We start from the raw sequence: 10,997 nt of genomic DNA on the forward strand, positions 1-10,997 counted from the left end.
ATTTAGGTGAATTCCAACGATGGAAAGGATAAAGCATTTAGAAAATTAGAACCGATAGTTTTTGGATTTTAATGTGCTCCAGCACATGAAAATAATTCCCAATATGAAATGAGTTTCAAATATATAGGAAAGAATCCTCACTGCAAGGATGAATCTTTTGAAATCAAATATTTTTTTGAGTAGATATCGTTTTTATTCTCAATATTTGGGGTAAATTTTATTTGTGTCTTTAACGTTTAAATCGTCTTATTTGTATATCTAATGTTTATAAAAGTGATTCAATGTTATTCTATTATCAATTATACTAACAAATCAGATTATATTTTTCAATTATTATCACTTGGATGTATTCATTCTTAATTAAGTCTCACTTGGATGTGTTCGATTTTAATATTATACCCACTATTTGTGTTTAGATTCAATTATGTCCCTAGAAAAGTGAATTATGTAAATATTGTAGTAATTAGTTTCAACTTTTGATGAGCTATTTTTCAGAGTGGATCATCGATTTTATCCACATATTTGTATTCTAACTTCAAGAAGAGATTTTTAAAACTCAAACTAAAGCGTTCATGATGTGTAATTGACTGCAGGATAACATTAAATCACTTTTACAAATGTTAGGGATACAAATAGGACGATTTAAACGTTAAAGACACAAATAAAATTTATCCCAAACGTTGAAGACAAAAACGATACTTTACTCTATTTTTTTTAAACTAAAATTAATACTAAAACTTATATATAGTATATTAAATTAAGTAGAGCCATACTGCAGGTACTTAGCCTCACTATGTTCATTATAAAACCCTTAAAATATTGCCACAGTTATTAATGTTTAAGAATTTATTTGCAATCAAAACAAAACTGGTACATTCAAAGGACATGAAAGAAAATTTGGTGTCCATTCAAACCACTTGAAATCTTTCCATAACTCCCCTATAACTCAACTCATTCAACTCCTCTCTAAAACTAATTTTGAAATTACAAAATTAAGTTTGCACTCTTTATATACCAACACAACACCAAACCATAAATCAATTACCATATGCATTTTTATCCTCTCTCTTCCCCTTCTCCTCTCGTCTATTGTGCCGTTGTTTGTCTCTTATCCCCTATCATGCCGTTGTTGTCCATCGCGCCTCACCCCACCCTTGTGTTGCACTCTTCCATCACGCCAGTGCTTGCGTCTTCTCTCGCGTCTGCCTCTTCTTATTCTTTCAATGTGATTTGAATTTTTTTCGATGTGATTTAGATATTTTTTATATAATTTAAATCTTTTTTATATATTATGGATGTTTTTTTTATCTCATAGTAAAAAATGTATTGAGAATTTAGAATATGAATGTTTCTTTTATAAAGAAAGAAACATTCACAATCTCTAGAAAATTAATTTAATGTGATTTGAATTTTTTAATGTTATTTAAATATTTTTTATGTAATTTAAATATTTTTTATATAATTTGAATTTTTTTGTATATTGTGACTTTTTTTGTCCTTTATTAAAAAATATTGAAGTTTAGAATGTAGATCCAATTACAAAAAAAGAAATATCTATAACCCCTTGAGAATGAATTTTCAGCTCATAAATCCTAACAAATAAAAAAAGCATCCAATATTTATGGAATGAAATATTCAATTACTAAGAAAGAAACATCTACATCCACATCCATATCTTTTTGAGAATAAATTTCTAACTTATAAATCCTAATAAATAAACAAAAGTTTAATTATTCTATTGGTCCTTATAGTTTTACCAAATTTTTAGTTAGGTCTTTATACTTTTTTTTTCTTTTAATTGAATCCCTATACTGCTTTTAATTTTATGATTAGGTCCTTCTTAGTGTAAAAATAATTAGAATTAATTGAATATTTTTTTTACAAATTGAAGGTATTCATAAAAAAAATCTAACTAGATCTTTGACTGTATATATTTTGAGAGAAATATTCTTTTAATTTTAATGTTTTTAATATAAAAATGACCTAATTATAAAATTAAACGTAATGTAGAAGGCTCAATTAAAAAAATATATATAAGGACCTAATTGAAAATTTGGTAAAACTATAAAGTTTAACAAAGTAATTAAACCTAAAAAAAAAATCGAACCTTTATAAAATGAAACATCCAATTACTGAAAAAAAAAACATTCACAATCCTTGCAATATTTTTTTCATAAATCTTGAAGTGCAGTTCAAATAGGAATTAGCTGAAGTTACCAACACCTCTTATTGGTTACCAAACAAAGTTGTATTCATATTCAAGTAAATAAAGTAAAATTTGTAACCTACCCCAATAAAAAAAGGAGAAAACAACAATCAAGAAACAAATCTTAACACATAAAAAATCACCAAAAGAATGATGCAGTGAACAACACTATTTTTGTTACGACCTAATTTCCATGCTAGTTTAGGATGTGTGTAAGCGACTTATTTAAGGGTCACACAACCAAATCAGGATCATATTCCGCAAAATAGGATAGAATCAGACATAAATTTTTTTGAATTTTTAGTCACCAAAAGCTGTAAATTCTAAAACAAGACTTTTTGAGATATATTTTCTAACTCTAATTTTTGTATCTTTTGAACCTCGAATTGACTTGATCGTTGAAATCTTTGCAGATACGTCACCCTCATCTAATTTCAATGTGATGATTGACTGGTGACTCCTCATTTCATTCCCCTTTTATCACTGTAAATAGTTAACAATTTGTTAACTTAGTAATTCTAATTAACAGATTCAATGCAAGAGGGCAATAGACAATGTCCTTAACTAAAATATATTCCACCTTATAGTAAAGCACAAGTCACATTAAAAATTTTCACTACACGTAACTAATTTATTTACTCTATTGCACAGGGCTAATCTTCCAAACACTTAGAACAGTTGGTTTGAAACAAGAGAAAGTGTGAAGTGGGAAGTAATTCATGACATGACATAGTAGTAGTTAAGTTTGGAGTTGTTCCTGTTGCGGAGGACATTGCCAAAAACATCATAGAAAAAAGCTACTTGAATCTGAGTTGAATGGATTTGTACTGACATGAATCCTAGGCTATCGTAGTAAAACTTCATCTCCTCCGGATTCATCATCCTTTTCACATCTCCTCTCCATGCCTTGGACCCACCACCACTTGTCAAATATTGATGCATGCATTATTGTTTCCCATTTACAGCAACATTGTTATTGCCAACACAAACATTTATATTATTAGAACAAATTAGCTACTTAAGCAATGTTCGTGTCCGTTTATGCACAAATCAACATTATTTGCCTGAAGAAGTGGAAGGAGATGTTTAAGAAGTTCTTGGGTGGGTCCATGATGCCTAACACTTTTGATTGTATGATGTCCAATCACTATCTTCCAAATCCAAATCCTTTAGAAGCTTAGCAAGGTAACGCACCTCACCAATTATAAACATGCATGGGGCTTTGGGTGGGTGAAGTATTTTTCAACAAAAGGACTTGTGTCTACAAAGAAAAGTGGTGGAGACTACTTCATCAACAACACAAGTTGATGATGAGTATATTAAGAATTAATATTCAGCCAATCAAATTCACTGTGATGATGCAAAGACGGAGAAGTGGGATGGTCCTAAGAGAATCGAATGTAGAGATGTTGGACTATGAGAAATTTAGAGATAGGGTAATGGAGTGCCCTATTCCGAATTCAATGTTTGACGACCTGAAACCACATTGGGGCTCGGGTATGTGGAGGTGATGGCATTACCGATACACTTGTGGTCTGAGAATGCCTTCTATAAAATTGGGAGAATTTAAAAAATATGGTTATGGTAGATGATGTCTCGAAATGGAGTATATTATTTTTGCACGCAAGAGTGCTCATTAATTGCTATCAATGGGAACTAGTGCAAGAAATATATGGATTTCAGTGAAGGCAAAAAATTTGGTGTTTGAAGTCTATGTTAAGGAGTTTGAAAAAGAAATAAATGTGCCCAATAAATTGAAGAAGCTAATTATTAAGGTTAAGTACGATTTTGGTCCCTAAGATAAGGGTTGAAATTTTTTTTTGTTATTGGCCTTTTTTTGCCTACAAAATAGTCTCTAAGATTCAACTTAATTTTATAATCGTCATATTTACCAAATTTTTAATTTTTATTCCGAAAATATCCCAAACTAAAAAAAATGAGTTGAACGGGGAAGGGAAAAGGTTATCACGGGGTGTTTGGTTTGGTGAAGGGAAGGGGGAAGAGAGAAGAGGGAAGGGGAAGGGCCACCATTGCTGCTCCTCGCCGTCGCCACTCCTGTTATTCGTCATTCGCTGTTTCTGCTCTTCCTCCTCGCCCTTGCCGTCGTCGTCGCCTCACTGTCGCCTTCGTCTCGCAGCGCCGCGCCCTCGTGTTTGTCGTCGTCGAAGAAGTGGTGGTAGTGGTCGTGTGCGAAATCTGAGTTCTGAGTTCTACATCTGGGTTCTTATTTTTCTGGATTCTTGACGATGATGATGATTTTCTGATGTTTCTTCTTAATATTTTCATTATTCATTATTGTCATTGTTCTTCTAGTTTCTTTTGTTGTTGTTGTTGTTATTATTTTGATTCTATTATCCATTGTTGTTGTTGTTGTTGTTGTGCTTCTGGTTGTTGTTGGTTCATTGGTGTTTCTTCTGTTTCTGCTTCTGCTTCAACTTCTGGGTTCGCTGGAGTAAATATGCTTTGTGTGTGAAAAAAAAACCTTAGGAAAAATATGATTCGTTCAGTCACATTTAATGCATCCACTTTTGAGTTGAGCAATACATGTCAGATTATATTTATACAATTTTGTAAGGACAATATTCTTATCAAACAACCCATATGATAATTGAATATATTTGTTACGGACCTAGCCTCTCAACCTTAGAGGCTTGACGAAGATCCGATCTTTGGGCCAATTTGTCCCCCTTTGCCCAATCACCCAGGACCCTCCGGTTCACCACAAATCATTCCATCAATCATGTTTGGATACAAAATCATATTTTTCCATATAAAGATGATATCGGAATCTCGAAATGATCCATATAAGGGGAGCCTCGGATTCTCCCGATGTGGCATAAAAAATCCCTAAGCCTTAACCTTGGGAGATTCTCTCTTGCTTGAGCATTAGAGTGTCTTTGCAGTTTTTACCACCCATCGCTTGCATGAAGTCCCGAAAACCGCGAGGCACGACAACTTTGCTAGGTCACGGATCCCATTATTCAAGGTTAGTTTTGAACATTGACGCCATCTATGGGGATCTTCTAATCAAAGAAGCCAATGGCTTTCAGGCTGGTGGGCAAGTAGAACCCAATGGAAACCTTTGACGAGTAGAATCCCCTGGAGAATCCCACACCAACCTGATCCCGAATGCCAAGCATGGTCCAGTGATGCCAAGTCACCAGCCACGTAATAGCTCGAACTCAAACCTGGAGACTGGTTCACGCCCTTTCGGGGGGACATGCACCAATAATTCTTGAACCATCCAAGAGCTACACCACAGGTTGCAAAACTTGGAAAGAGAAGTCACAGCCAAAGATCATTTTCAACTATCTGCTGAGGGACACTCAGGAACATAACCCTAAAAAAGACGTCTCTTCGACTCACCAAAACAGAAAAATGGAAGACGGCGAGGTAGAACTAACCCGGGTCACTCTCATAATAGTAGCTCACGTTCCCCTAACAACGAACGGCACAAGCACCGAGGCCAAGAACATGAGAGGTCCCTAACAGGAAAAAGGACGCGATAGAACGAGCCTATAGTTGTGGGCATGACCCCTTTGCCTGTAAGATCTTTTGGGTTCGCCTTCCAAAGCATTTTGACAAACCAATAGACATAAGATACGATGGAACCAAGAATACGAGACCGTCATGGCGGGACTCACCCTAGCCAAAGAAATGGAAGGATCTGGTGGTCAAGGCCATTCCCAAGTCGTCGCATCACAAATAAACAGCATGTATCAGACATGAGATCCCCTGCTCCAGAAATATCTGAAGAAGGCCAAGGAGTTGTGCGCAAGTTTTGACAGTGTGGTAATCCAGCATGTTTCCCAGGAAAGAAACACTAGGCCAGACTTATTATCGAAGTTTGCTAGTACAAAGTCCTCAGGAGGAAACCACTCCCTCATCCATGAGGCAATCAGTTGCCCATCGGTGGCTTTAGTCATAGACATTCAAGAAACCCCCGACTGGACAACCCTGATCAGATGACACTTAGAAGAAGGCGAACTCCCCGATAAGTTGGTGGAACAGAAATGAATAAAGAGGGAAGCAGCCAAGTACACCATAGTCTAGGGAACTTTATATCGAAAAGAAACCTCTCAACCACTTCTGATGTGACTTTGCCCTGATCAAACAGACTACGTATTGAGGGAAGCCCAGGAGGAAAAGGTTTGACCCAAAAAGTAAAAAGAGCAGATTACTACTGGCCAACAATAATCCAAGACTCAACGCGGCTCATCAGGACGTGTGTCAAGAGCCAAGAGAACGACAATTTTCACAAAGTCCCTGCGGAGGAACTATCTCCCATCACGACTTCCTGACCATTTGCAGTATGGGAAGTCGACCTCATAGGCCCCTTTCCTATATCCCCTATGTAGCTCAAGTACCTCATAGTATCCACTGAATACTTCACTAAGTAAACCAAGGTCGATTTTCTGGCCACCATAACGGCAACACAGTGCAGAAAATTCTTTTGGAGGCAAATAATTAACCGCTTTGGCATCCCTGAAGTCGTTATCTCCGATAACGGGACCCAGTTTACCAGTGAAAAATTTCACGGCTTTCTCGAAGGGTTGGGGATTCAGAAAAGTTTCTCCTCAGACGAGCATCCCTATCCCAATGGCCAGGTCGAAGCCACCAACAAAATAATCCTAAAAGGCATCAAGAAGAGGTTGGAATAGAGAAAGGGCGACTTTGCAGATGAACTCAGCTCAATTCTTTGGTCGTATCATACCAGCCCATAATCAGCAATTGGAGCCTTTCTGCCTAACTTACGGCACGAAGGCAGTAATCCCCGTGAAAATCAGAGAACCTAGTCCCAGATTCCTTATCGGGACCATTGACTAAGAAGTAGAGATAGATTTGTTGGATGAAGTTCGAGAGTTAGCTCATTTAAGGGAGACAGCCCTCAAACAGTGGCTAGCACTCAGGTATAACCGAGTCATCAAGAAGCGAGTCTTCGAAAAAGGGGATTTGGTGCTACAGCGAAACAATATAGGGACTCGGAAGCCTGGCGAAGGGAAGCTAGCGGCAATTTGGGAAGTCCCTACCATGTTCGTGAAGTATATAGAAAAGGAGCTTATCAGCTGGAATGACTCAATGGTTCCATCATTCCCAGAACTTGGAACGTCGTCAACCTTAAAAAATTTTACTCATAAGAGATATTACTCGTAGATGCTGAACCTTTTATGTAACTTTGTATTTTCTTTGGTCATCTTATCAATCAGGAGGCACTCTTCCCTCACCTTTTGGACCCACAAAGACCAAGGAAAGGTTTTAACGAGGCCCAACAAAAAATTTAAAATTTCCCATTTTAATAATTAAATCCGTAAGTTTATCTAGGGGTGCACAGACCCGGCCCGGCTCGGTCCCGAACACTTTAGAGACTAATTTGGTGTGATTTCATCGGGTTTAGGGTCGGGTACGGGTCTCAAAAATAGACCCGGTCATTATTTCGGGTCGGGTCCGGGATATAGCTCGGGTCACCCGAAGTCGGCCCGGTGGCCCGGTCATTATACACAATTAATATTTTGTGTTATTAGTGATGGATCGTGACTATTCTTATGTGGAATTTAAGTATTGTAAACTTTAATATTTTGTGTTATTAGTCATTATAAGACTATAAGTTAATGTTTTATGTTTAGAATGCATAAGACTTTAGACTAATACATAAGATTGTGTTATTTGTATTGATTTAAATATTTTGTATTATTAGACAATATTAGTATTGATTGTGGTAATGCTTTAGTATTGATTGTGGTTATGCTTTAATTTTGAAGAAGGGTTGATTCTTGTTATATTTTTCTAAGTGAATTTTACCATATTAACTAACAGTTGGAGTCTTGGAAATTTGGATATTTTTACATGCTAGCTTACAAGAAGGTATCAACGTAATGTAATGTTAACGGCCCGATTTTTACCCAGTTTTCGTCTGGTATAATTGTGGCCCGAAAGTGTATTGGTTTCATCGGGTCTAGGGCCGGATTTGAGTCTAATAAATAGACCCGATGTATATTTCGGGTCGGGTCTAGATCACATCAAACCCGGCTTCACCCAACCCATATGCACCCCTAAGTTTACCTACTTATTTCAGTATGATAGCTCGATTAAACTTAAAATAGTATATGCGGTATTCGAATTGATCAACTCGGCAACCATAACACAAAAACTTTCAGTCAAACCAAAAAAAGAGATTCCATAAATACAATTTCATTACAAGTCAGTCCCTTAGGCATAAGTTCAAAATCCATATGAAATATAAAAACGGGAGAGAGGGACAGCTGAGCCCTCTTCCCAAGGTTGAGATCAACGATACGGATAGTTTTAAATGCGCCAATACGGAAACATCAAAGTTAATATCACGTCCACTTCTCCGCCTCTTCTACTCGATGCAACCTCCACCTTCAGAGAGGTTTTCAAATCAGAAAGACGTTGAATCTTATTGGTCCATCCGGAGCCACCTTCTCAACGTTAATATTAAGTAAGTCTAAACTTACAATGCAAGTTAACATTGTTAAGATTTTGGTAGGTACTTGTTACATATCTTATTGTTGTGAGTCTTGTGACTAATAGACCACCACCACCTTCATTTTTCTGAGTATTTATTAACAAAAACTTTTATAATAATAACTATTTTTTCTTATTATAATATTGAGTATTGAACATTTTTTATTTTCAGTAAAATTATACAAAAGTTACGTTTTATTTCTTCAACTTTGTTTCTACATTCTTTTGAAAAAATGTTATTCCTTTTACATGGGTAACGCAGATTGAATATTTAGAAATTGTGTATTTTACTTAAGAGAACTTATTGGAAGAAAAAAGAAGACATAAATTCCTTCGGTTGAAGAGTTCTGTTGTTTGGTTAAGAGTGCATCCTAACATAAATTGGAAAGTGGACTAAATGTACATTTTTGGCTATGTAAAGGGTTGAATCTTTATTTGAAATGGAAAAACTTTCATTTTGGCATCGTCTGAAATATTTTGTTAGTTTTTTTTCTACAATTAATTCAAAAATTATTTTTTATACTAATAAAAAATTTTAAAATTTATAATTATCACATTATAAAAATATAAATAACATACAGATTATTATTTTAATAAAATACCTTAGATATCTCACCTAATAATATTCCAACACTAAATTCAAAGAGTTGAAAAGAAAGGAATAGGCAGTAAGAGTTCGCATGACATTGTTATTTAAAATCTTTTAGTGTATTTGAATTAAATTTGGTAGTAGGTAGTAAGAGTTCGCATGACATTGGTGTTTTGATTTGTATTCTTTTTCTATGGAACCATGTGGATTACATATTGAGAAAATCCAACCAGGAAAAATTATATGAAAGTTTCTACTTATTTTCATTATAGATATGGTTCTGTGTGATGATTTGACATAAAAAAAATTTAACATATAGTAAATTTAAACAACCGATGAAAATATGAATATCTTTTATACTATCTAAAATAATCATTCGAGTATTAAAAATAATAAACATCTTTTCAAGAATCGAACTCTTAGACTTTTTGGATCTAAAGTTTTAATACCATATCATAATATAACACTAATAGTTATATCTCTAATACTCCTTATACCTCCATTGTACACATTGTACAAATATTCTATTAGTTCCTCATACTATCCCATTGTTTTATTTACTAAGCTTAGCATAACCGACCGGGTAGATATTCTAAGCACTTTTTTGCTTGTTACCATCTTTTAACTTTCTCAATTTTATAAACTATAATATATAATGCTACATATAGCTTTACCTATATAAGGAAGGAAAATGTGGTGAAGCATCACATAAACACTACACAGAGGGCTTTGAGATTTTTCAATTAGAGAAGCAACAATGAGAAGGAATAACTATGTTGAACCTTCAACTTCAACTTCATCAAGGGACAAGCAGCAAGCTTTTTCAGATGAGAAAAGAAAGGAAGGGACAAAGACAGCATCATCGGAGAAGAAAGAGAGCGGGGAAAAGAAGCTAGAGAGGAAGAACACTGAAGATATAAATGCCAGCGCTGATGCCTTCATCAAGAACTTCAGGCAGCAGCTCCTTATTCAGAGGCTCCAATCCATTGAGAACTATGAACAAATGCTTGCTAATATAAATAAAATTTGACGCTCATATTACATACGATGTCAGCAAAAAATAAATAAAAAGGAAAAAAATTTAAATAAACAACATGGTATAAAAAATATTTTTGGTGACAAAATTTGATCCACATATAATATACCTATTTAGATTTGCATATATAATAATATATCAATAACTTAATGAATCAGTTTAATTTGGAACAAGAATAAAGACAATAAAATCTAACATAAAATATCAACCGTGAATACTAAAATGTGTGTTTTCTTTAAAATTCCTACTCAAATCTAATAGTAAAGAGAATAAAATTAAAGAAATAAAAAATAAGAAAACAGTTTAGGGCATTGAAAGAAAAGAAATGGATATTAGTAATATTATTCTATAAATATTACTTAAAAGTATCTTAAAAATACTTATCAAACAATTTAAAATTTTATTTTTAAAATATTTGTAAATGTCAAAATTTTATCTTTTTCATAATTTTTAAAATTTAATTATTGATGAATCTTAAATATAAAAATAATTTTACATATATATCCAATTATATATTGTTAAGATAATAAAAATTATTTATTTATATTTACTGCGTAGATAATCATAAAAAAAATAAAAAAAAAGCTAATTTATCTTTCTACTTTTTTACTATTTATAGGAAAATATTTTTTTTTTTAAATTTAGATTTATATTTTAACCTAACACTTTTAAAAAATGAA

This window comes from Arachis duranensis, chromosome 8 (genome assembly GCF_000817695.3).
Source record: "Arachis duranensis cultivar V14167 chromosome 8, aradu.V14167.gnm2.J7QH, whole genome shotgun sequence".
Taxonomy (NCBI): domain Eukaryota; kingdom Viridiplantae; phylum Streptophyta; class Magnoliopsida; order Fabales; family Fabaceae; genus Arachis; species Arachis duranensis.